The sequence below is a fragment of the Gymnogyps californianus genome, chromosome 3 (assembly GCF_018139145.2).
Source record: "Gymnogyps californianus isolate 813 chromosome 3, ASM1813914v2, whole genome shotgun sequence".
Lineage (NCBI taxonomy): Eukaryota > Metazoa > Chordata > Aves > Accipitriformes > Cathartidae > Gymnogyps > Gymnogyps californianus.
In genome coordinates, this window is record NC_059473.1 from 10,626,864 (window position 1) to 10,653,356 (window position 26,493).

The following is a 26,493-nucleotide window of genomic DNA, read 5'->3' on the forward strand; positions in this document are numbered from 1 at the left end:
AACCTGCAGCTATAGTCAACACAGGGAAGAGAAGTGAACCCATCAACTCTATTCCCAAACTTTCCTGATGGTATTACCGACACCCAGGATACACTTTTTAAAGACAGCTCAGCACCCAGATAGGCACCAAGCTAAGTATCCTGGCTGGCTGAGTCTTGTTGAAAACCCAGCCAGGAGTGCTGCCGTGGAGCACTTTGAAAATCTTGCTCTTGTTGTGAATGAAAACCTAACTCTGAAAGTGAGCTTTAAGGGGACAGCTTCTCCAGATTTGAACACAAGATAAATATCACTAAGAGCCCAGGCAATGAAATTAGATGCTTAATTCTAAAAAAAAAAAAACAAAAACCCCAAAACCAAATCAAACCCCACTGGCCAAAATTTGTCAGGAATAGATAAAGATGCTTACCCCCAAAGTCTCCTTTCTTCTGGGACAGCATCCACTGGTCTTACTCGACATCTTCATGGCTGTCTGGAAGCCTGAGGACATAATCCAGGCTTGTTAATCCCTGCCATAAACACACCTCTCCTGCTGAAAAAGCCTGTTAGCTGAGACGACTCAAAACTTATGATTGAAAATGTGTCCTTCTGACAACGAACATCTGTATTTCAGTCAAACACTGAACACTCTGCATATACTTACTGGAGAGCATGAGAACCCTGCCATTCAGTCAGTTACCGAATAGCAAGAGCTTATCTTTGAGCTAGTCCATAACATGCAACCAGCAGCGCTGCCTGAAGAAAGGAAATGGCAAGGTAAACACCTGAATGTTTTTTCTATTCTTCTGCACAATTAAAAACACAAGGGGATCTTGTCATCCAGACAAGGTGTGGAAGGAAATGAGATTAGCTTTATAAATACAGTGTCCACCAGGAATAGCTAATTAGACATATTACTTCCTGCTTAACCAAAACACTAGGCCAATTTCAGACTGTGGAACAGCTAGAGGCATTTCAAGGATGTAGGCAAAATAGATTTGGCACTTAGGTGTTTGGTCTTAACAGTAAGATTGAGGTGGGAAGGGGGTGGAGGCAGTTGCTGCTGGAAGGACTGCCCAAGCCCTACCAAAACTGGCCATGTCATCACAGGCTACTTGTTGAATAATGGAGACTCTACAGATGAAGCTTAAGAAATGCAATTCAACAAACCCAGTGACCATCCTACAGATCAATTCTCATAACAGTGTTGCTTCCCAAATGGTCTTAGCGATTTCAGGATGTGGTCTCTAACTGTATTTCTCAGGTATGCACATTTTCATTTCCTCAGACACTGAAGAAGTGTTTCCAGTCCCTCCCAGGCAGATGATGAAGCATCACCAGCTATAGGCGTAATCTCGGTCATGCTTTGGTCCTGCCAAAGCTGCTGTGAGGACATCTCATTTAACTGCATCTACTGGACACAGCAGTTTGGCAGAGGGAGATGCTACAACCAAGAGGAAAAAGGAATAGAGCTGAAGGGGGACTGGCCCCAAAGCCATTCTGACAGTATGTAGGATTTTATCCTGACATCCCCAGGCAGGGCACCTCATATCATCTCCCTAAGATAAGACAATAAGAACCCTCTGGACAGAGGACTATACTGTTCTTTGAGCTTTTACCAGGAATATTGTCTGAGAGAATAAACTTGACAGTGCTGTCTCCAGGGAAGCTGACTATCCACTGCTGGCTAGCCAAAACACACTTAAAGAAGTCTAAGTATTTGGAGAAAAATTTCAATGGGTTTTCTATGGTTTCCCACAGCACCTGATATTGTCACACTGGGATGATCTTCCAGGAACTGACTGTGCCACCTCAAGGGCTACTTTGAAGTGGAAAAGGAGCACAAGTGCAGCTCTCACTAGAGCCAGTTGCTAGTCAGCACTCATATGAATGAGTTACAATTTGCCCAGAAGAAACAGATGCTCCATATAAGACCTAATTGGAATGGAGATTAGAAGAGAGGGTTTGCTACACTTGGAATGACCATTCCTGCTACTGACATATGGAGACCTACATCTCAGTAAGAAAATACACACTCATCATCCTTAGCAGGGTAGGATGGCTTTATCCCAAAGACGGAGAAAAGCTAAGAGGGAAGAGAGTAAATAATTGCTTTTCAATGAGATGACACATACATGCACACAGATTCCCAGACTGCCCTGAGTGTTAAAAATAATCCTTTGGATTCCTTAAAAGTTCAAAGAGTACCTTAGTAAACACGTTATTTAAATGAGGAACCAAAGCAATGTTTTTTTCCTACTTTCTTGTGGGTTTTTTGAGTCTCTGGGGTTCATACTTCCAAGTTCTTTCCAAAGCCTTGGGATCTCATGATTTAATGAAAGATAAGATTGCCACGTAACGTCTTGGCTTCAGAAACTTGAGTTTTAACAAAACACAACTATTGCCAGGCTAACAATAGGATTGTAATAGTTGGCCCCTCTCAAATTTGGTACTAATGTTACCTGTTGAGTGATTAGCAGATGCCTCAGACATGAATTTGGGCAGCATTCCTCTGCTACGAAGTCCCTTCCATGCCACTTTGAATAAGAAGCAACCATCAACTTCAACTTATAATCGTCTGGTTTCTGTCGGTTTTTGTCGCAACTTTACCGCCGGCGCTGTCATCTCAAATTTGGCTGAAATTATAGATTTTTGTCAAATAAGTTTTCCCAGCATGTTAGAAGAGCCAACACATTCCTCTTACTTTAAAGCAAAAATTCCAGAGGAAACAGTTGTTTGGAACAAATAGAGACCTCTGCAGTGGTTTCAGCTGAAGCACTGGAGAACTTGGAGGTTGAACCGATTATAGACAAAAGCAAAACCCACTTCAACACCATGTTGAAAAGTAAACACCAGGGGGGTGGTGAGGGAAGAAAAGAGCAAAAGAAAAAGTTAACAGCATTCTAATTTTTCCCTGTTGTCTCAATTTAAAGATTTTTATAAATACCACATTTTTAAAGATTCGCTTTTCTCCACTGATTTCTAAGTTTTAAGTCTCCAGAAAATTTTCTGCCATACTACAGAGTTGTTCTTTGTGCTAAAGCAGTAGTTCAACAATATCTAGCCCTGATGTAATTCTTTTTAAGCAGACTTAAAAGTATCATTATCCTCATTCCATAGGTGAGGAAATAGCTTATGTAAATTGCTGAAGGTCACTAACCAGTCAACAGTGCAGGCTCAAGGCTCTCTCTCCCCTCCACCACACTTTACGGGAACAGGAATAAAGAAAATTTCCAAATGAAAAATGCTATTTTTTCTTTTAAGTCCTGTCCTTAATATCTGACCCAGAGACCGCCAATTCTGTGCTCTGAAACATCTGAGAAAAGGGAGAGGTATCTAAATTGAATTAGCTAGCAGGAGCTCCTATCAGTAAATGAGTGAAAGAAACCATTACAAACACACTTTCTTTCTGGAAGTACGGGTGCTGAGGCTCTACTTGATTTTTTTTTTGCTTGATGTAGTTGAGCATGTGTCAATCCATAAACACCCAGGCAGCCCCTGTGCATCTTTGCTGAGCAGAAATTTCTTGTCACCAGGTTTCCCCTACCCCTATTTTTTAGCAGGGCTGCAAAAAAAAAAAAACAACCCCAAAAAACCTGAGAGAGGGAATGTTCTGCTCCCTGCCTTGACCAGAGTTAAAAGGGATCTCACGCCCAAGGGAATTCTCCTGCCGCAACGTGCCCATTTATCTTCAGGATTAACATAGCAAGCAACATTAAGTTCGTGGAGGTTTGACACTGCATCTACTTTGCAGACTCCTCGTCTTCCACACTCACCAGCTTTCCAGCTCAAACAATGAAAGACAGGAGTGAGAGGTAATAAGAAGTTTGCCGGTGCCAATGATGCTACCAGCCCCCACATGAATATTGCGTTCTCCCAACAGCTTGGGCTTCCTTGCCAATTAGTTATCCTTCATTCTTTAAAGAAATTAGCCTTTTGCTCTTTTCTCTCTATCCTTTTGAACCAGAATGTTCCCCCACCCTTTCTAACAGCATTTGGAGGAGCTCACAGTATTTACACAGCAGAGCTCACTAGCATGAGGAGGCCACGCTGGCTTATATATCTACCTAGCATATCATCCCCTCCATGCAAAGCAAGCTATGGAATTCAAACAGGTTCAACTAGCTCTTAAAGAAAAGCGATTTCCAGCAAAAAGTCTGCTTTTCTCCTAAACATCAAACATTTTAACCTGCCAGCTAGGTCTCGTGCAGAATCTTTGCAAATAGAGTTTTATGTGACATCAGGTGTTGATTGCTCATTGCAATAAAAGAAAATAAAAATCAGAGCTAGCAAGAGTCAGCTTAGCATTCACAGAACACCACTCCTGGTGGCCCTACAATCACAAAAACCTTACACATCTAAGACATCCCACAGCAGAAAGCTGGAAACTCAGATCAGCAAATTTCATGAAGATGAGACTGACCAAATTTGGCAAAACTTTTACAGCTTTTTCTAGGCAAAAACCTATTGCCTTCAGCAGGATATAGGGATGCTCAGAGTGTAAAATGACTCTAAAGATTTCACACCTTTTAACTCAAGCAGATGCCCCAAAATTTTCTAGTCTTATTCTCTACATAAAACAGGTCAGTGCTTCCTGCATTAATCTCTATCCATGCTTCAATATAGCAGGTTTTATGCTAGCAAGCTTCTTCCACTGTCATTGCACTCTGCCTAGGGTTTTTATATCTAACATACTCAGGTTACACCCAAAAAGATCATTCAACCTGCAGCTGACATTGCTGCACAGGGAGGAAGGGACACTCCCACGCTCCACTGCGGCCAGGACCCAAGTGAAGGCAGCAATGTTCATGATCTCTTCACTGGGAATGCCCTCAGGAAAACACATGGCACCTTACTTGGAAAGGAGGGGATTGGTGGCTCATGCCAAGATGTATTTTGTAATTTATATACACTGACCTAGACATTTCAGGAAATGGATTTGGGTTCCCCAGTCCAAGAAAGACAGGGACATACTGGAGGAAGTCCAGTGAAGAGCCACTAAAATGATTAAGGGACTGGAGCATCTGTCATATGGGAAGAGGCTGAGACAGCTTGGGTTGCTCAGCCTGGAGAAAAGCTCAGGGGGATCTTATCCATGTGTATAACCATCTGATGGGGATTGTGGGGAGAGTAAAGAAGATGGAGCCAGGCTCTTCTCAGAGGTGCCAATAACAGGACAAGAGGCAATGGGCACAATTTGAAATACAGAAAACTCCATTTAAGCATAGGAAAAACATTATTACTGTGATAGTGGTTAGACAGTGAAACAGGTTGCCCAGAAATTTGTGCCATCTCCATCCTCGGAGATATTAAAAAACCCCACTGTACCTGGTCTTGAGCAACCTGCTCCAGCTGACCTTGCTTTGAGTAGGGTCGGCTGGACTAGAAAATCTCCAGACTCCTTCCCACCTCAACCATTCTGCAACTCTGACTTTTTAACCTTTTTAAATTTAAATAAGTCATTAAGTATTAGCAATCCTGACTGTTAACACACACAAAGTACAAATCTTGGTTTATTTAGATTGAGAAACTCCTTTCAGCCACTTGGATAAAACCCCTCAGCTGACCTATGAAGATCTGCCCCTCATCAGCAACTAGGGGTGGAGACTTACCTTAGCCTCTCCTGCCCTACACACCTTGCCTAGGACCAAAGCAAGCTGTCTCCTTCCATAGGAAAGCCATAACTTATGGCCCTTGACATCAGGGCATAGAGATGGGAACTGTGACTCCAGTACAGGGCAGGCAAAAGGGACAAGGACATCAGGAGTTCAGCGAGTAACAGGAAGGCTAGGATGCAGTGGCCTGAAATTCAGTGACACCCTCTACTCTGAATGCCATCTAGCCCATCCTGAAGTCTGGACTACCCACATCTCCAATGCTTTAACACCCCAGCAGCTAAATTAAGCACAGCTCAAGAAAACTAGTCTATCATACTGTCATAGTGCAGGAACACCTTGAGACGAAACTCCTTCTGTGAGGTTTTTTTTTAGGATTTCCCCCCTCCCCTCCCCAAAATTGAGCCTAAAAAAGTCTCATCTAAGAAGCAAAGCTGTCCTGTTTTCACTGTTTTTTTCCCCCAAACATGGCTGTTATTTGAAGTGCTGGCAAAACCAGGTTACGGTATAATCCAACAAAGCAAGTAGGAATTTAAGGTGCACAAGCCTTGCCCTGATGAAGGTAATTATTAGGTCAGCCCAAGAAAAATTGATGAACCTAACATAACACTCCCAAACAGATCAATGGTCTTCACATAAATTTTGGTCCTGGCTCCTATAAAACCATTAGCATTCCCTAGTATTGTAATTTACAGCCTGATGATGCACTGAATCATATTTTAATTTATCTGGAAGATATAAACAAACATTCTCGGGCAGAACTTAATACCTGATCTTTGGCTACCTCTTGTGGTATAAAAATACAAAGAGAGGAATTACATTTTAAAAAACATAAAAGAAATCATTGCCCAACTGATAAGCTTGTCAAATACTTTTAAGTAGAAAACCAGTTCTTAGTTTTTTGTATGTAAGAAGCCTAGATCTTGCTGTGAAAATGCATGCTAGGGTATAAGCAGGGTGAATATTTCTGTAAGTATGTGCCACGGATGGCACCTGTTTTCAAGAATAAGTCAAAAGGAGTGCAAAGAAGTACTGTATTTTTATGCCAGTAACTTCTCATATCTGCAGACACTTCTGAAAGAAAACAACACAGTTACATCCCCTAGACTTTTACCAACTCTGTGTGGACCCCAAATGAAAATCTTCCCCATGCAACTGAAGAAAAACCATATATGAATTATATAAGTGTTCCTTCCATTTTTAAAGACAACAGAGGGAAACAAAACATACAAAGCTAAAATGACCCAGGAGACTTTCTTCCCTTGTCTTTCAGGACAGTTCAAAAAGAACTAGTGTCAAGAAATAGCCTGCCTTCATACAAAAGAAAGTAGAGGGCAAATACAGAATTATAAATAAAAGCCTCGCCTCTTCCATTTTCCCAATGTCCACATTTCTGCAAAACATTTCATGCCGTTGTACAATTTTATGTTAGAGAGAAATCTGTGAAGCATTGCTATTCACATAACCTAAGGAGAAAAAACCCAAGGAGTTGATATGAGCCTCTGCTATGCAACAAGAGCTCTCCCACATAAAATCAGACTCAACAGCTACAAGTAACTTCAAGTATAGTAAAGGTACAAGATATACAGTTATGGAGAGGAGAATCATAAATGCAGCTGGCATGCTGAGAGAACATCTGTACACTTATTGTACCACAGTTCATCAGCTGTTTATTTCAGCAAGTACCATACGCAAAGCAGAAATGGGAAGAGTGTGAACACAAAACAGAATTTGCTCAGATATAAAGAATCAGATGGTAGATCCATGGTCCGAGTTAAACAAGAAAAGCAAAGAGATTCTCAAAATGAGACAGAAGGTCTATCTAGCCTCCAACTGGAGTAAATCAGCGTGGCCCCAACAAGGCTCATGGCTCTTCTTAGTTCTGGTCTACACTGCATCATATCAACCAGGTGAGAAAAATACACTTCAGTTAAATAGTTTCTTTTCTGCACAACCAACTCAATACTGGGGAGAGACTTCTTTTTGCAGAGAATTTAGCTTTCTCTAGCACTCAAGAAAATGTTCCTACCCATATTGCCAAAGGCATGGCTTGTAGGAACACCATCCTATCAAAACAAGAGATACTAGTAGAAGTCCAGTTTTGCCTGTAAGACTACACCTACATTAGACAGTCTATCAGTCCAAAATCTTCCCTTGCTGTAACTCTGAGCATCACAGACCTTTGAACAGTGAAGTTTACCCCACAATAAGTACATGGTTGGAGAAAGAGCTGTGCCACATAAATACCTATTGATATATAAGAGGAATTAAGACAGAACACAGGAAACAAGTGAAAACAAGAGGAAATAGTTTAGATGAAAACACCAGAGAGAAAACAGAGCAACATTTAGTAGCCCTCAAACCGGGGGCAGGAGAGCGCATCATAAAAGGCAATACTACATACAAGTTCATTTTGTGGCCAGTGCCAATTTTTTCTGTAACCAAGATTACAAGAGATTTACTTTCACTCTATGTCCTACACATTGTGCCATGGAAGTCAATCCAAATACATAAGCGTTTCTACTACACTCCTCAGCATGCTGTGGGTGGTAGGAAACAAACTTCAGAAAAGACTGGAATGTATCCAGTTGTGTATGAGCAGAAGCAAATGCCAGCATTAACTGCACCACGCCAGAGCCCCAGAGCAGCTGTAAAAGTCACTGGCAGAACTACTGTGAAAGGAGAAAGGTAATAGGAGATAGGCAATGCAAACACTACAGCAAAGGAAATTGAATGTTCTGATGGACGATAAGGAACTGGAGGGAGATGACTCCCGGACAACCAAGAGCAGGCAGCAAAGGAGATCTCTGCATGAGATTTTTCAAGAAAGTAAAGTGGAAAAGAGGGGGTTCTTGTAAGGAGGAGCAGACCAGAAGAGTGCAAAAACATAGCTATGTCTAAGCTGTCCTTTTTACACCAGCATCCTGCAGAAAAAGGCACAATCTCTCCCGCCGCACTAATCTCTCGATGGCCAGCACTCACATTGACATAGGTATAGATAGAGAAATAAGATTTCATCACCAACTCAAAAAGCCATTATGAAATTTGCTGAGGAAATTGCAAACCCAAAATGGAAGCCAGCTGAGACCACAGCCTGCAGGGTCATGTATCATTAGCGCCAAGTGAACCAAGTCCAAATGTCCAGCTTACTGTTCAGGAGGAAACAAAAGCACTACTATATATGTGGGCAAAGTATCACCTTTTTCTAATCAAACCTGTCTTAGGCCTGGGTTCAGAAAAGCATTCAAGTATGTGTTTAAGGCTCTCTTTATTCAGAAAACTGCTCAAAACACGCATTTACCTATAAGCACTTGCTAACGGCTGTGAATAACAGTGAAAACCATAACTAAAATCTTCTGAGAAAGGGTGTTAAAAAAAAAAAAAGCAAGATGTGGTAAGATGTGATTGTCCAATGCATTGCCTTATCTCTCCGCTAGGAATATTGTGGGATAAACAATGAATAATACAAGGCTGCTCCCAGAGTAAGATGGCCACAGACATTAGACACCATATCCTAGTTGCCAAAAATACATAATCAGCACACCAGCATATTCTTGGGTTTATTTATGGTATTGCCACAGACCCAGTAAAAAAACTAATTGGAGTGGTTCCAGGTTTGAGCCCATTCTCAGCCATACAACTTTCAAAAGGGAAGTGAAAGTTATGACCCCGTTTAGTGCCGTTCACTAATGGCAGTAAACACGACACAGTTTTCACACCACAGCTCAGCCCTAATGCCTGCTTGCAGTACATTAATAATCCTGTCATAGCTGTCAAGGGGACGCAACACTTGCTGTTCTGATGACGCTCTGTCCCTGTCTCCATGCGAATAATTTGTCTTTCATCACCAGCAGAATTGTTTTCCGGCATTTCTGTTTGACTCTGTGACTTTTGATCTCTGGCCTAATATTCCATTCGTCCTTATCAAAAAAACCCACAAATCTGAACAATAAGCTAGAAGGTTGCTGGCTAACAAATCTAAAAGGTTGCAAAGGCAAACTGTCACTAATTTTATCATGTGATTAATACAAGTTGACTTACATCTTGAGGAGGCTACGTTACCTCCCTGGGAAATACCCTTCTGCACCAGTTATTCTTAGGTGTTATTTCTGATTAATTATGCTCTCGCTCCATTAGAAAACTGATGGCCAACTTTGCATCTGTCTCTTTGCTTTGTATCTTACAAAGACAGTGGCTATAAAAAATTCATAGGGAATGAATGAATAGATGGTCAGTGTGTCCGAGGTGGTGCGGCAGCTCAGGTTTGCTATCTGGGAAGTATGTGCTATGTATAAAAATGAAGGTCGCAGAAGCATCAATTGATACAGCACCTAATCTTCCCAGGTAGAGGTGCAGTTTTTCACCCACAAAACTGCATCTGCAGTTTAACACAGTAGAATTATTAACAATTCCATGAAAAAATACCAGATGCATCCTCAGTTTTATGAATGCAAATAGCCCTACTGGAGCCAAGGGGAATACTCACATGTGTTTAAGTTAGATACATGCATAAGCAAAGGCAGGATCAGAGCCCCAGCTATAAATATTTATGTCTGCGGTACAACATGGCCTCAAAAATGCATTCACAAAACAGACTATAATGCAAGATCCTGACAATACAGGTTACTCCACAGAATTTCAATGGGAGGCTCTCCTTTCTTGGGTCCCTTTGAAAACCCCAGCCTCTATTATTTTAATAAAGCCACTACTGTCATTTCAGCAACCTTGGCCAATAGCACCCAAAAGAAGTCAAAAGAAAGAAAATACAGTAAAAAAAAAAATAAAAAAAAATTTGTTACTACCAATGTCAAAATCTTCAAATTATGTTTATTTATTCATTATTCAAAAGGGTACTAAAAGGATCTGACTTTGGAGCCCTAACATACATCTTCAACTAAGATGAGCATAAATCAGGCAAACTCCCGCCTCTCTCTTCCTCAGAGATTTAAAATTAGATTTGGGTGACTAATGCAGATAAAAATATTCATTTGCTTCAGCCATACAATCTGGTTTCCTGGGACAAACGTTTGCAGAAAACAAATGTCAAAGCAAATGCCGTTATTTACTTTGGAAGAATATTTCTATACATCCAATCACAGAATAGAAACACCAAGCAGGTGACTTATGCGGCCAGTCAGAAGTAATATCACTCAGATTTGAAACAGTCAATTCACAGAGGAAGAACATTTGGGAAAAATTTTATCAGATCCATTTGAACTCAGAATACATAAAATAGAAACCAGAAAAGTACTGAAGGAGAAGAAAAGATGGAGTTAGTCAAAACAAATACCTCCCTCTGAACCCAAGCCGACAGAAGGCTTTTTCCCTTCAGTTGAAAGGATTTTGGATCAGGCCCCTCCAGCTCAGTTTTCAAGGCTCACATGAATTTGGAGACATCATCCTGCAAGCAAATCTCAGGCACTTGGACTGTTATAGCATTGCAGGATCAAGTCCTGTAGAGCATCAAATACAAGTTGTAATTAAAATAATTTACATGCTGCTAGCAAGTCAGCTAAAGCAAGCACATCAGGTTCCCAGCATGGAGTTCAATTTGCTTCAAAATTACTCAAGGATAGGAGCCCATATTTTTCAACATCAACCTAGTTAGCCTGGGAAAAATGCAAGACCCAACTGACAGCTATTTGATTGGAAGAAGGTGGGGGTGACTATTACTTGGTAGGTATTTATCTTTACTTGCTGCCTGGATTCATCAGGAAAGCAAACATCCATGCTGTGCATACACTACCAACAAACGCATCATCAGCTGCAAAAGAAACAGGCTGGGTTGCCTTTCCCACACAGAAGCATGCATGATGCTCCACAAGCAGAGCAGCTTCGTAACTCATAGCAGGATCCAACCTAACGGGAGACAATCCGGACACATGGATCCTGTTCTCACCCTCCCTTGCACTCCTCAAGCGACCCAGTCCTGGATGGAGCTGTGCTCCACTGGCTTCTCTCTTCACCTTGATGCTGTTTCTTCACGAGCTGTGATTGCTTAGCCAGCTTTAAAATCCAGTTAATTGTCCTCTCCAGAACAAGCCACCCAGGTGAATCTTTTGCCTATTGAAATACTGAAATTAACTCCAGTGGATCCTGGAGCAAGCACCTATTCCTCTACAAGACCACCTTTATCCCCACAAGTGACAGTGGAGATGGAGGGAGTTGTGTAAAAATGAACCAGCATGTCAAAAATCCCATTTCTCCCTGGGCAAAGCACCTCAGAGAAAATCGGTTGATGATGAAAAAGACCCCACAGAACACCACCAGTATGACTTTAGCATTTTCTAATAGCCATGCATATTACCTACAAAATTAAAATACATTTCCTATTAGCATATCTGGTTCAAGTGTTTATAAACCGTCTTCGGCAATCTCAACCAATGTCCGGATTCCTGTTTGAAGGAGAGATGGAGACAATTTGGTTTTCTTTTTTTCCCTGGGAGCTGTGCAGTTGCTGAAATATCTACATGACTTTTTGGGGTTTTGTCCATTGTGGAAATTGGTATTTTAAGGCCATAAACAATTCCACTCCAAAACTCATCCTTGCTAACGTTATAGTGCAGGCGGGTGGATGTTCAGGGCAACTCCTATCCACACAAGCCAACTACCTGAAGTCCCCGAAAGACAAATGGTGGCATGTTTAACTGCAAACATTGAAGGAGTTACTCCATCCAGGAGCCCAGCCACCAGAGGCAACTGTGCCCACCGCAGAGTCAACAGATTGGAACATCTCTGCCGGTGTCTCAGACTCCAGCACAAAGCCTGGAGTCTCCTCTTACAAGGACAGTTACATTTTAGTATTGAAACCCAACACTGACTGGCAGAGACCAAAATTCTAGCTTCCTAGATCTTTTTCTGGAGCCTCTGCTCTTAGACGTTTCTAAACAGGCTATACAAGTCTTGATGGATCTCACAGCTCATCTACCGTGACAATTCCTTTGTTTCTCACATCAGTAACATAAAAGTTTGTATTTAAAATCTTGCAGCAGAGTGGCTGGCATATTGAGTTTCATTTGTGCTGTATTACTTACCTAGCTGACAAGTCATTTAATTATTGCATTTCTGAGAAAGCAAACGTTTATGTGTTGTCTAGAACATAAGAATATTGCTTGAAAAATACTAATTCACAGGATGGCATCTGAAACCAGCAGATCAGGAGTGAAAGTTATTAGCCTAGATTCAAGGCAGACTTTAGCTGGAATAACGTGTGTTCTCGATCTCCTCGGATTGTGTAGTCAGGAGGGAGATATCTGGCTAGATGGGATTTTGCACATCTGTCAGCTACATCAGAGATCCAAATGCAAAAGCCAGCATGTAAGAACATTACGTGGATTTGTGACCCTCTCCTGAGGATTTGGGGTCCATAAACCAACGAATGGATTACAAAGAAACATAGTTATAGTATTTTCATCTGTGACAGATACTGCTGCAACTCCAGAGTGGCTCACGATATTTAAAGGAAAACCGTACCCATTCTCCGCACACAGGCCCTGCAAAAATGCAAAAGGCAAGCACTGCTCAGCATGAAGAAATTGGAAAACGTATGTTAAAATTTGTTTAGCATCTGACTTGAAAACTCCAGATTTCTATGGTCAGAACCAGCACAGTATGGGAGTTTTTTCCTCTTTCATATTTGTTCTGTGCATGAATCCATGTAGAAGAGACATGGGTTGTATACCCTGAACCACATGTTAGACACATGCAAAGAAGTTCACCAGATGGGCTAGAGTTCCTATTAACCCAGAATCAGATGACATTTAATAAGCAAAGTACATGACCCTGTTCATGGACATTTCCTATCAATCCATTCCAAACTCTACTTCAAATATCTTAGCATAAGAACTGCTGAGCGTCAGATCTATTTGGATGCTTTCAGGGAAACCCAGGAAATACCAAGAGCAGATGAAACTGAACCATCAGATGTGTTACAGAGTAGCATTTCAAAATGCCCACCCCCAAATTCAGCAAATTTGCTACTTTTACCTAGGGAAAAGCTGGGAAATTAAAATTCTAAGGGAATTTAAAATACCAAACAGCGCTCAAACCACGAGGGAACACGTGTGAAACATTCAATTTCTGGTTGAAGAGAGATAACAAAAAGCTACATCTGGTACAAAGAGGTGAGTGAGATGACAGCATTCCCCAGTTCATGCAAACCTGTTCATGCTCACGCAAGCACGTGCACTGGTGGCCAGCTTTCCTCACGAAGGCCAGCCCCAAATCTCTCCAGCGCTTCGCACACCATGTCTAGCTTTCAGTACTCTGCACTTTGGAGAGTGAGCTGCTAAGCGTCATGTCTTCTCTTGGTTTCTCCAACATGGTAACCGTTAATTCAGTTCTCCATAAACATACTGGAAAATCACGTTCTCCTCACTGATCACCTTTCTTTTCTTTGCAAAGTCTATGCTTTCTACAGTCACAAAGGTCACATTCTGACCAAGTTGCACACTTTAGAGTGCTTTCCTCATGCCGATTTTTCCTTTCAAGCCTAATGGCACACACAGGCTCCTAATGAGGTACGAGGCATACCAGACAAACAGCAGTTTGCTGGAGATGTCTGAGGGTTTTACTCACCAGAGTGTCAAACACATCGCTGTACACATACTTTACACTTGAAAAGCTAGGAAAGCAACACATGAACTTACTTATTTAGCCACACAATGTAAAAATCTTTACGTGACCCACTGTACTATTCTGTGCACATCCTCAGTCAGAGGGTTCTTTGTTTCTGTGGTCTCAGGGGGGCAGCACCATTAGAAGGAGTCCTATTTGTTTCCTTCAGATCTTGTTTGGAAAGGCAGTCGTTTTAATTTGAAGCTAGGAATGACATTATTTGCACCATGACAAGACATTATCTGTTTTTTTTTTTCCTGAGTTCACCTGTTTATATTTAATAAAAATGCTCTTTTGTAACTCATGATGGGCTAGAGAATTCCCAAACCGTTTAAAATACTTTAAAGTTCTTTTGGGACATAGCCAGATACTTAATATTGTATTACATTTTATAGTTGTCACTTAATCAAGCTATTTAATATTATAGTACATTTTAAAACTGTCACTTAATCACATTTTCTTGACCCTTTTATGTGAATTAAAGATCACTGTAGATAAAAAATGGCATGCTTTAGTTTAAATAGATTCAGTATGTCCAGTTTGACAGTTACTTCTGAGACATTAAAAGAATTTTCTGTGATTAATGTGACCCCCACACGTTACATAGTATAATGTTCCATTTCTTCAACCATTAGAGGAAACGGCGCTAGACAGAAGGAGCCAAAACTTACCCAACTGTATATAAAGCTAAGAAAGCCTAAAGATAATGTACAGCTATCCATGGTGTACTATAAGACCGAGTTAAACCAACTAAGTATTTTCCGTTTCCTTACAACTCAAGTCAGAAAAAAATAATGTTCAGTAATAACACAGTAAGCCTACATTCCACAACAAAAGAAAGCATCTTACTGCAGCTTGCTCAGAAAGGAATAAATGCACTTTATGCCATCACAGGTGAGCAGGACTATCTGTGCTTAGTATAAATGATTGATAGCGATGCGTTCTAATTTTGGAAGAAATCTTACATACGCATTTACTCACAAGAGCAAAAAAGTACATAAGACATGTCCATCTTCAGAACCATTTATAATGGCAATCATCATCATTTTATGCGGTTGATCCAGAACTGCGTCATTGAAAGATTTTATGCTTTTAAGTCATACATAGTAAATTACCTTCTCTTATAGGCATGTTTAAAACTACTGTCTTTTTCTGTAACCTTGGTCCTCAGATCCTATTTAATTCATTGAACTCTAATCGCTCTTCCTTTGTATCTTAATCTCAAATCAGATGTACCATGTTTGTTAACAGCTGTGACTATAAGTGCTGCCCATTCTTAGAGCATTCTGTGTGCTTTTCTTGATAGTTTAATTAGTATAAATACTCTTTTTAATCCATGAAATAGGACATAGTACAATAACACTGATCTTTCATTTGACAGCAAATTTGTTTGATAACACAACAGGATTTAATGTAACCAAATCAGCAACAGTAATTCACTTTGGATAGTCAATTAAAAATAGTGTGTATACAGTACCTCTGCAAACAATGAACAGTGGACTAAAATAACCAAGACATGAAAAGAGCCTGCACAGGAATCAGGATGTTGATGGAGGTGAAGAATAGTTCAAAATTATTTACGAGAGCTGCCAATGAGATGCATATGGGTATAAAAGTGTGTCTCTCCAAAAATGTGGGCACACTGGGAAAAGAAGTCAATTAACAGGGTCTACTCAACAGAACTGCTGCCTCCCACTCATTTACTCCAGGAGGATATTTTGTTAACCTAAATTTTGCACACAGGACAGCCTTTGCCTTCTCCTGGGAGAAGGGAACCAGCTTTTACACTGGACTACCAGCAGCTTGGGAAGAAGAAACCTACCCCTTCATCCAAGAGCAGACATCACCTCAACCAGTTCCACCTGCCCCTTCCTACCAGCCACGCTGGCACCAGCACAGTATCTTATAGAAGCAAAGCCTCAACACGTTAGGCTACAGCTTACCTATGCCCTACTCCTATGATATTGAATATAGCATCTAAAAAGAAAGTTACAATCGTGAACAGCAGCAGAAAACTAGATACACACTTTTCCCTCCATCCAAAAGAAATTACAGCCATCTAGGCTAATTGAAGAGCTCAGTGAACACGAGCTTCAGAACCTCCAAATTAATACACCGTGTTGCTGTAGCATGGATGTCACAGGTATCAACTCACCGGTATTGTACAGTGCTTGAACATAAGCACAGCAGTAAAGAGGACAGGTATACTTACTACCAGTAGGTAAATGGATATTCTCCTTTTCCCTTCATCCATTCTTTCCCTTCCTGTTTATCATCAGCATTCTTGGATCTTTTCTTCAATTAGATTGTAAGCTCCCTGGGACATAAACCAGGTCATTATTGTGTCTTCAAAAAGCGATCATCGTAAGGGGCCAAAACTGTGTCAATGCTGCTTGGAGCCTTTGGGCACAATATTACTAAATTGCCCTTCAACTGCAACCCAAAATTATAGGCATGCTGCGTGCAGTATTTTGTAAGCCATTGTTTTGCAACGTGGAAATATGCAAGTGAACATGATACTTGAACAACATAATTCATTTTCCATTCATGAGCCACAATGGGTATCTCATGGCACTATTTGCTCTTCAGTTTCAAATGTGAACTTGCATACAAAGTCAAGCAAATGAGCTTTCCTTCACGTTGTTTTATTAAGCTCTTGGACTACACTCTGAGCCCTAGAAGAAAGAATTACAATTGCTGTTGTCTCACAAAAGCAGTGAAATTCCCAAAGAAGTGAAGAACTCAGGCCTAGATTGTGTATGAAGATGGCTGTAAGCTCCCTGCATGACCTCTTGCTATGTCCTCTACTGCTTTTCTTATCACTCCTCATGTCAGCACTGCATTTGTGTTCAAAAGTGAAAATTAAGTTTTACAGCCACATCCCATAAAAACCTTCATCTTAACTTTTGGAGAATATCCTTAATAACCTTATTGGTCTGAAAAGTTTAAAGATAGCTTTGTTTTAATTTCTCTTTAGCTTTTCACTCAAATATCCCATGTATGACATTATTATAATTCTTCTACCAGCTTTATACTTGCCAACTCCTCTCCTATTCTTTTGTTCTTGGGCTAATCTTTCCTTTTGTATTAATGAAGTCCTTTGAAGTATCTCTTCAAATCTTCAACAAGATTCCTTTGTGACTTTTTTCCCCCCCTAAACCTGATAGGGTCTTTTCATCATGAAAATTATTAATACTTCCCCCGCTTCTGGCATTGTACCGTCAGCTCTAAAATGTTCTATTATTATTTCTGATTTTAAGCTGCTTTCTCCTGACCCAGGAATATTGGCAAATTACCGACCTATAGCCAAGCTTTTATAGGGAAGGTCTTGCATCAAGTGGTAGCCTTTCAAGTGCTTAACCACCTAGTAATAATCTTTATGACAAACGGCCTCCTGGTTTGCAGTTATGCCTAGCTTGCTATGCACAGTGCTAAGAGAGTGTCCCTTAAAGTGGTCAATGACTTTTTATAAAACCATACCATGAGTATCATGTCAGCTCTTACCCACCTTGCTATTAGCAGACCACTAGACACTGCAGATCACAGTAACCCTTTCTGACCATATGCCAAGTTATAAAACACAGGGTGCTTCGTTCAATCTCAAGACATCAACTTGTCACTCTGCAACATCATTCATCCGCATCGAGCAACATGCATCATTTTCTTGTGATCAATGCAGAGCCCAGTGCTCCTGAACGTTACCGTAGCTAATCATTAAGACAAATTTAATTGTTAAGAGTACTGACACTCCTTTCACCCACTTTATGCAAAGAATTAATTCTTATGCCTACAATTTGGCATTTTGCTGTGAATCAGTCCTTTTCTTCTCTTTCTGCTCCTTTATCACATTGCCCTAGGTGCAATGCAGTAGTTTAAAATTACGCTTTTAGCAATAGGAAGTGTTCATGAGTAGCAATTTTCCAGAATTTTTTTTTAGGTCACCTCCTTCAATCAAGAGCATGCCTAAAATTACTGTAAACTAGAAATCAAGACTATAAGCCATGAAGCAACACGAAGCAAAATGTTCCTTAACAGGTTCTTTCCTGGTCACCCAGCTGAGTAGAAATTCCACAGGCAAACAGCTTTTCACCTCCCAACCACAATTCATTGCTTTTAAAAATTGCCTCATCACAACCAGAGATTTTGTCATGGCTTTCATCAGAAAAACAAATCCAGAAACAAACACAGATGACAAGGACTGTGACAGATGCCTTTGTTTGATGCAACGATCCTCCCTATGCGGATAAAGAACCACAGTCAAGAGTGGTGAGTATTTTTTGACAAATCTTATTTTGCTGAAATGGGAATATTGAGGGAGGAGGCAGCTGATGAAACTTGTTCTCTTAATTAGAAAATCTTCAGCTAGTCCACAGTCAATGATATCCTCCTGATTTTCTCTAACCTGGCCTCCAATTATCAATAAGAATTGTTACCAAAAATATAGAACAATCAAGCTTATAAAATGACTTTTTAATGTTCATTATATTTGTCTCCATTGGGGCTATTTGCAATATTTGCTGTGCTTGATCTAAAAGATGAGACAAACATCACACATGAATGACAAACATACGGCAAATGCCCCGTTCAGATAATCCTGTTCTCTCATATGCCCACAAGCACAAGACCCTTTGCACATCTTCAGCATTCCCTAACACAACTTAATTCAAGCAAGTCCTTCTGCTCTCAAATTAACTCCTACCCTCACCTCACAAAAGAATAAATTAAAAGGCAGTCTGTAGACTTCTCTAGGCTTACACAAAGAGACTCAGGCAGAACCAGGACTGGAATGCAGAAATCTGCTGGCTCCAGCAAAACCAACCTGAGTCAGGTGAAAGCTCCTAAGGGATGATCCAACTTCTAGGTCAGGTTGCTGGCCACTCCATTGCTTCAGTCCACAGTCACTGAGACACATTACAGGTGACAGTTTCATTTGCACACTCAACATTATTCTGAAAGTGCTCTCTTGAAGCTGGGGGGGGTTTCACAATCGAAATACATTTGAAAACACATACACGTGCAATTTTGATGCTTCAAAGATGAACTTTGAAAATTAAGTGCATACGTCAATGGACTCCAACCAAAACCAACATTTGCTCATGGCAAAAAGCTATTCACTGCTGAACTGGGGATTTGCCGCTAACCTTGTACACAGTCAGTGTTGATGAGGGAGGGGAGCAAGCTGAATATTAAAAACTGCTGCCTCAAGAATAATATCATGTACAGATTTAATCATAATAAAAAATGATCTGCAAGTAATTGTAGTCATTACTACATCTGCTCAGAGCTGTGGGTAATCATTATGTATGAGTGAATTAAATCAAATTCAGTATCATGGGCCTGATCCTAGAATTTCTTGAGTAAACTCGCCTCATATTAATAATCTCCCTGAGTGCACTGAGTCTTATTTCCTTCTACGGGCATATTTCTTACATAAGGAGTCTTTCGATCCCTCCTCACTTTACCTTTAAATGCTAATTAAAACATAGCTCTAAAAACTTAAGAAGGTGGAGTGAAACATAGATTCCAAAAGGTGGGAAATGAATTTGTTTCAGGCTGCTCTTCTGTCTGTAAAGGCACTGAAATGGGCAGAAAGATATCTTGGTGTGGAGCTTGAGTAATGGAAAAGGCAAAGCCTTCCCGGATAAAAAGTTGAGCTCAAATTCCTTCCTTTTCTCACTAAATCCCAGGCATTAGCATGGTACTGAAGACACAGGTGTAATTTATAGCACAGAATAGGAAAGTCAAACCCTGACTCACATAGATAAGAAAAAACCTGTTTACAAAAGCTGCTGAATGGCAGAGCTGGAGCCAAACTCAAACTAGATCAATAGCCGGATGAATTATTAGTAAAAGAAATAAATTATTGGTGAAATTTCTTCTCTGTCATCTGTGCCAAACGCTAGAGACTGCATTTTAGCATATCACCAAGAAAATCTATCCAAGAGCCAAACAGAAAGTTTTTACTCCAATAGTCTTGTGCTGACTTCTACATATGTTTGAAATGAGGAGTAAGAACTGAGGTACCAGATGTACCCTTTGTGCAAAGGGCAAGTTTTACCCTTCTTGCAGACACGTGTCCAAGGAAGGTATCGTGCTCTCCCAAAGATGCAGGAGAGAAATGGAACTAGGTCTGAATTACTTCTCGCATGCCCTTGGTGAGGTCACAAGAAAATATGTTACAACCTGAGTTTAGGTGACTTTTTTTTCCTGTCTTTTCCATGGTGGATATTCCACCGAAGAGAGTCTTGAGGGCAGCTGGAGCAAGGAGAAACCACAGTAGTTTGCCTCCGTGCAGTTGGACTGTCAGAGAGCAAAGATGGAGCCTTGGGCTTGTGGCAGAGGCATAGCACAGACGTGGGGACACACTTGTGCAGTGGGAGAGCTGCCGATCCCATGCTACGCAGGGAAAGCTCATCAGATTTACCTCCTCCCGTCTCCTTTCATGGGGAGCACACCACAACAAAGGTGGCTTGGACTTAGCTTTTATAAGTAGTTCTGTATTTTTGTCTCCCGTCTAGAGACAGCAATATCTCTGGATGGGATGTTCACAGAAGTTACAGTGGCAACAGAGGAATTAAAAAAAGAGGCAAAGTAGATGTGGGTGCATGCATCACACATGTGAAAATAATACATATATATACACACCCACACATACAAATCTCCCCATCACCCACATCTACACACATATATACTCTCACTACTAACATAGGTAATTGAGTGCAGTAACACAAATGATCATTTTTTTTCTCCTGAAACAGAGATGAGCTGGCAAGCATAATCAAAAGATGAGGATCATTTTTCCGAACAAGAGTGAGAGCAACAACAGCAAAAAATCCAGTGAGAATTATGACAACAATGTAAGAAAGCAATCACTAGAGAAATCCTGATAAATGAGGAGCTTACATTTTTAAATGCCTTAAAAGCAGTACAAATAAATCTAAATTTGAACAGAATTCAATGCACAATTGAATTAGAAGGGGAAAATTCAACCAAATTGTTAAACTTCCACTATAGAACTTGTAAGTAGTTTATCTAGATAGATCTATAAAATGAATAAAACAGCAGCAAAAAGGATTGAACTTTTGCTGTCAGTAAGAAATCCAAATCATGGATAAGAGTATTATGAATGCTGCGTAAAGAGCTCTGCAAAGTATCCTCCAGTGAACGGGAACTAATGATAGATGAATGTGCACGTGTAATTCAACATGCAGAAAAGAAAACCAACATCCCAAGAAGGGAAACAGAAAAGCTATCAGGAGTACTGGCTCATGCTAACATCCACAAGACTGAGACGCATACAAGGAGAAAAGGCAAATTACCGAAAATGCAGCCTGCTATGTAAAATAAAATACATGTTTGGGTCTAAACGTATTCTTCATTAGATTATCAAGGGAGCATGTGTCACACACAGAGTCGTGAAGAATGCTGGCAGGAACACTCAGCCACATAAAGCTCGCCTGGCTTTGGGTTTCATTACCAGCGTTTGGCCCCATGTTGTTCCCATCTTAATTGATGGCAAATTTCCCTTTGACTTCACAGAAAACAGGATCAGGCCCCTGCAATTTAGCTTGCTAAGCGAAGGGTTAAAAAATAAAGTGTAGCAAACCCCTTGAAGTGCACCTCAGCCCAGAGCCAAGCCACCCCGAAGAACTGACCCCTTTTTCAAAACAAAAACAGGATTTTCCTAGCTGTGTTTTGTGTTAAGTTGTTGGGCTCAGCTAAATCACAACTCAAGCAAAGCAAACCCACACGAACTAAAAATCAAATGAAATTTCACACTCCCCCTGCAAACTGAAGCAGCCCTATGCAAAGGTGCTTTCAGCAGATGAAGCCAGTGCACCTTTTAAGAGTAAGCAGAAAGTAGAGCATGTTTATAACAGACGAATTAGAAGCGCATCAAGGTACTGGATGAAAACATTTTTTGAACATAAGCCAAGAACACAGTAGGAATAGGTTAGAAGGCTAAATCATTTCTAACCACAACTTAAAGACGACTTCATTGTAAAAATATCCTTTTTTTAACTCTTCTCTTCCAAGCACACATCACAACTTTTGTTTCCGTTGGTTTTAGTCCCTATTTCAAAAGCAGCATTTGCTGTAACAGCTCATTTTTTCATGCAAAATACTGAATCTAATTGCGGAAATATGTCATTCCCTCCTCTCCGCCACATGGCATGAGTTAATGATGATGAATGAAAGTAATAAAACCCAAATCTTTTTCAAACTAAAGCTCCTGTTAAATTACTGGAAATTATATGCATGCGTCTACAATGAGGACACTGCAGAAGGTCAAAGATCTTGCTTCCTGCGTTTGGCCAAACTATTCAACAGGCAGCTTGGCTGAACCTGCACAGACACGTTTTTGCTGAGATCTGGGGGAGCCACCTAAGAAAAGCAGCTTGGTTTAAGGCTGGTGATTTCATTACAGTGTTTCTCCCCTTCCCCATGGAACACTAAATATCGTTCACCAGAGCCTAGGACCTGCCCCACATGTCCATGCAAGCTATTTTTGGAACTTCAAGACTGGGGGTTGGAACAATAATATCATCTAATGTGATATACGTTCTTAGTGAAGGTCCCAATTTCCCTAATATAAAACTTTATTCTGTGGCACTGATACGAAGCAGAAGGAATACAGCAAATTTAGAGCCAGACACTACCTCTCTCATTCACTCTGAACTGTACCTGATTTCTCCGCTTGGTCCACTGAGAAGACAGGCAAACCATTCAGAGATTAAGGTCCTACTCAATACAAACACAAGTGGCAAAATGTATTCCTTTCCTTTCTGAAAACTCTGTTTCTAATTCTGCACGCTGCAAACTGCATCAGCTTATTGCTGTTCTTCCCACTCATTCATTTTCTCATTTTTGCTTAACTGACCGACGATGCTGCGGCCCCTTCTTTTCCTTTGGGCTTTCGGACACTATGTTCTCCGTTCTTTTCCCCCGGCTCATCCACAGCTCTCTTCAGAGTCTTTTTGTCTCCCTCCCTTTCATCATCAATTCATTGAGGTTTCATTGTTTTTGTCTTCCCACTATGTTAATCTCCCACTCCCTATGCTTCCCTCTTATGGTCCGTTTCACAGATGGACCACAGAAGACATGGAAGGAAAACATAAGGAGAGGAATTCCTAATAACTTCCCTTAATGTATTTCCTTCCCACAGATGAGTTTGAATGCTTTGAATCTTGGACTGGTGTAAATCAAGGTGTTACTTTGCACAAGTCAGCATAGGTTATTTTTGCAAAAAAGTATTTGTAGTACCAGGCTTACCAGCAGCAAAGCAAAACTTACCATCCTTGCAAGTTTTATTTCTCTCTCTTTCCATAAAAAACAGTTTGCAGAATTGAAATGTATAGAATTAGAAACATCAGTTTTCAGAAACAAAAGACCTAAATTCTGCCACTCACGTTCACAGTGAGGGATAACTTACTCTCTAAGTAGTACCCATTTCATCTCGTCGGAGCCATCAAGAAATCATGTGTAATTCAACTCTCCATTCCACTCATTGCTTCACCACGCAGCGTGGACTGGAGAAGCGCAACACAGCTCTAAGCACAAAGCAAAGCAGGAAGGTTCCCATTGCAAGAAGACAGCGAAGGGATGGCCGCAGTTAATCACTGTGAATACTCATTTAGAGCAAAAGAAAGTGAACGAAGGTCCGATGAAGGAGCGCAATTGTTTTTCATCTGCGTGTTGACACCAGCGAGGGATAGCACAACGGTTAAAAAACAAATAGATCTAATTTTTTAACCTTTCATTTTGCATTGCCAAAATACCTTTTGCAATGTCACACTGTAGAATGCACACACACACCACACCCACCCCCCCCCAGTAAGTTTTGCTGTATAGGCAAGAACACACAGAGATGTTATCAGCAGCTAAATGACATAGGGGTACAAGTTGCGCATTTTCCATGGGACTCATGCAACTATGTGAGCAAGAAGCTAAAAACCTTCCATCTGTTTCAGACCTTGCCAGTTCACACTTGGCTTTCAGATACTGGCTTTGGGACGATTCTCCAGAGCTCCCATGTCATCACTACGCTATTGGAAATTACTAACTAATTTCTCACTGTGAGGAAGCTGCTTAATTTTGATCCTGAGCACGCACAAAAGGAGAAGGAAATCTCGCAGAGCCACTCAGGACAGTATTTTGCCGACTATTTTTGAATGCAATGGACACCCAGAAGTTTCAAAAATCTCCATCGTCTTTGAAAAAGAAAATCTCTAAGGGATGAAAGAAAACTAACTACATAACACCTCCACAAGCACAATCCTGACCTTAATTGTTTAAGACTAGTTTTTTTGGTTCAGCAGTTTTGCATGGAGCTTACAAATATGATACGGAATACATTGTGGTTTTCTGGCATCCTATGTCCACAAACAGAGCCATGTGTTGGAGTGGGATTAAATCCATTTGCAAGGCTGCACGTCTGTTTTAAAAGAAGCATACTCTAAGCTCTAGCACTTTGCAGGTTGAAATAGCCTCATCCCACAACTAGGGGCACCTCTTCCGAACACAGGCCTTCTAGGGGACAAATGACACCGACTTAAAGGAGTAGGTTTCATAACCAAAGCTGGGCCATGTGAGCTTTAACATATTAGCTGAATATTTATAAGAACATGTCCTCATTTACTAAGCTTCTGGGAACATTTCCACAATTAAAAAACAAAACAAAACAAATTGAAAATAATTGTCAACATACTGACAACAATTGGCAGCTTTCAAAACAACTCACAATGCCATCTCCAGGCCTTCAAAATCTCCCCCACAGTGACACTCCATTACCATCATACCCGGATGCTCATGTTAACCTTTGGAGGTCCCCTCCATTCCCATGCCCCTATCTATCTACACGAAGTCCTAAGTAAGAGTCAATACACAAACCCTATGCCACGTTTAAGAGTCACCCTGAGGCAGTAAAAGGAGAGTATTCCAGTTCTTCACTAAATAACCTGCTTCAGCCACATGGCATGGGTTATTAGCATTGTCACGGCCAGAGCAGGTGCAACAATTCACATAAAGGTAAAATAGATTTATGGAGAAATCATATTTGTGGCCACTGCTGTCAAAAAGGAACTGTAGTAAAGCTATACCGTAAGCATTCCTAATGAAGTTGTTACTTACCATCAAAAAGCCCACAGGACCAACTCAGAAGAAGGGCAGCATACAACACCAAAACATTTGCCACTTTATCTCATTCATACAGATACCGGAGACAGCTGCTGAGAATGAGGAACCTCAAATCCTGAAATCATCTCCTCTAGGACCTCTGAAAAATGAAGATGAGAAGTTGTCACAGAACCATGATTCAGCCTTGGCAAGTTCTACAGGAGCATCTGCCGCAAACCAGGATCTTCTGGCTCTATTGACTCAAATCTGCCAGCTTGCCCCTCTCTGCTTATACAAGATTGCCAGCTGCTGTCACATTGTTTTGATACTAGCTGGGCTCAGGCACAGACTAAAGAAGGTCTAGCAGGAAATGCTTCCCAGATTTGAGATCTGCTGCTCTGTGATCTTCCTGATGGAGAAGGTAGGAAGAGAAAGTAAAGGGAGTGGCTAAGTAGAACATGCAATAATTACAGAGCAGATCTAGCTGCCGAGAATGATGCAGGAACTCTCTGAGCAAGAATGAGATGCTTCAAGAAAAGGGGAGACAGCATCTCCTCTGTCCTATATAGTATTCAGACGTGGTTCCCTCACCCATTCCTGACTCCAGGCCTGGCTTTGTTTCTCCTCTACATTCTCATTCGCCGTTTCTTGCTTTGTTTTTATTTTTACCTCAGCATCTACCACTTCTCACCTAAACACCCTCCCATCTCTCCTTCCAGTTGCAGAAACCATCAACAGTCTTAATATTGGAGGGAGGAAACTATCAGCACCTTTTCGCAGGAAAAGCAGGACGATCATCTCTCCTTTAGCACTACTCAGCACCTCTAGGCTTCTTCCATACGGATGTGTTTTCTCCTCAGTCTCCATGGTTTCATCTTGTCCTCCTTTGTTCCCTTCATTTCACAAACTTCCTCTATGGCTTCTGCTCCTCCTACTGACATCTTCGAAGTCCTATGTGGCACAGAATACTTCTTGTTCTACATTTGGGCAAAGCTTATTGACTGGAGAAGGGTTTGGGAAACCACAGAACACTTGTGGTTATATGCTTTTTCTTTACCCTGAACTCCTTGCTTAGGGACATGTCTTTGTAGGATCAGAGTTACAACATCTGTACTCTCAGGCATCTCCTGCTCTGAGTCTGAAGAGGACTCAGAACACCAGCACAGGGAAA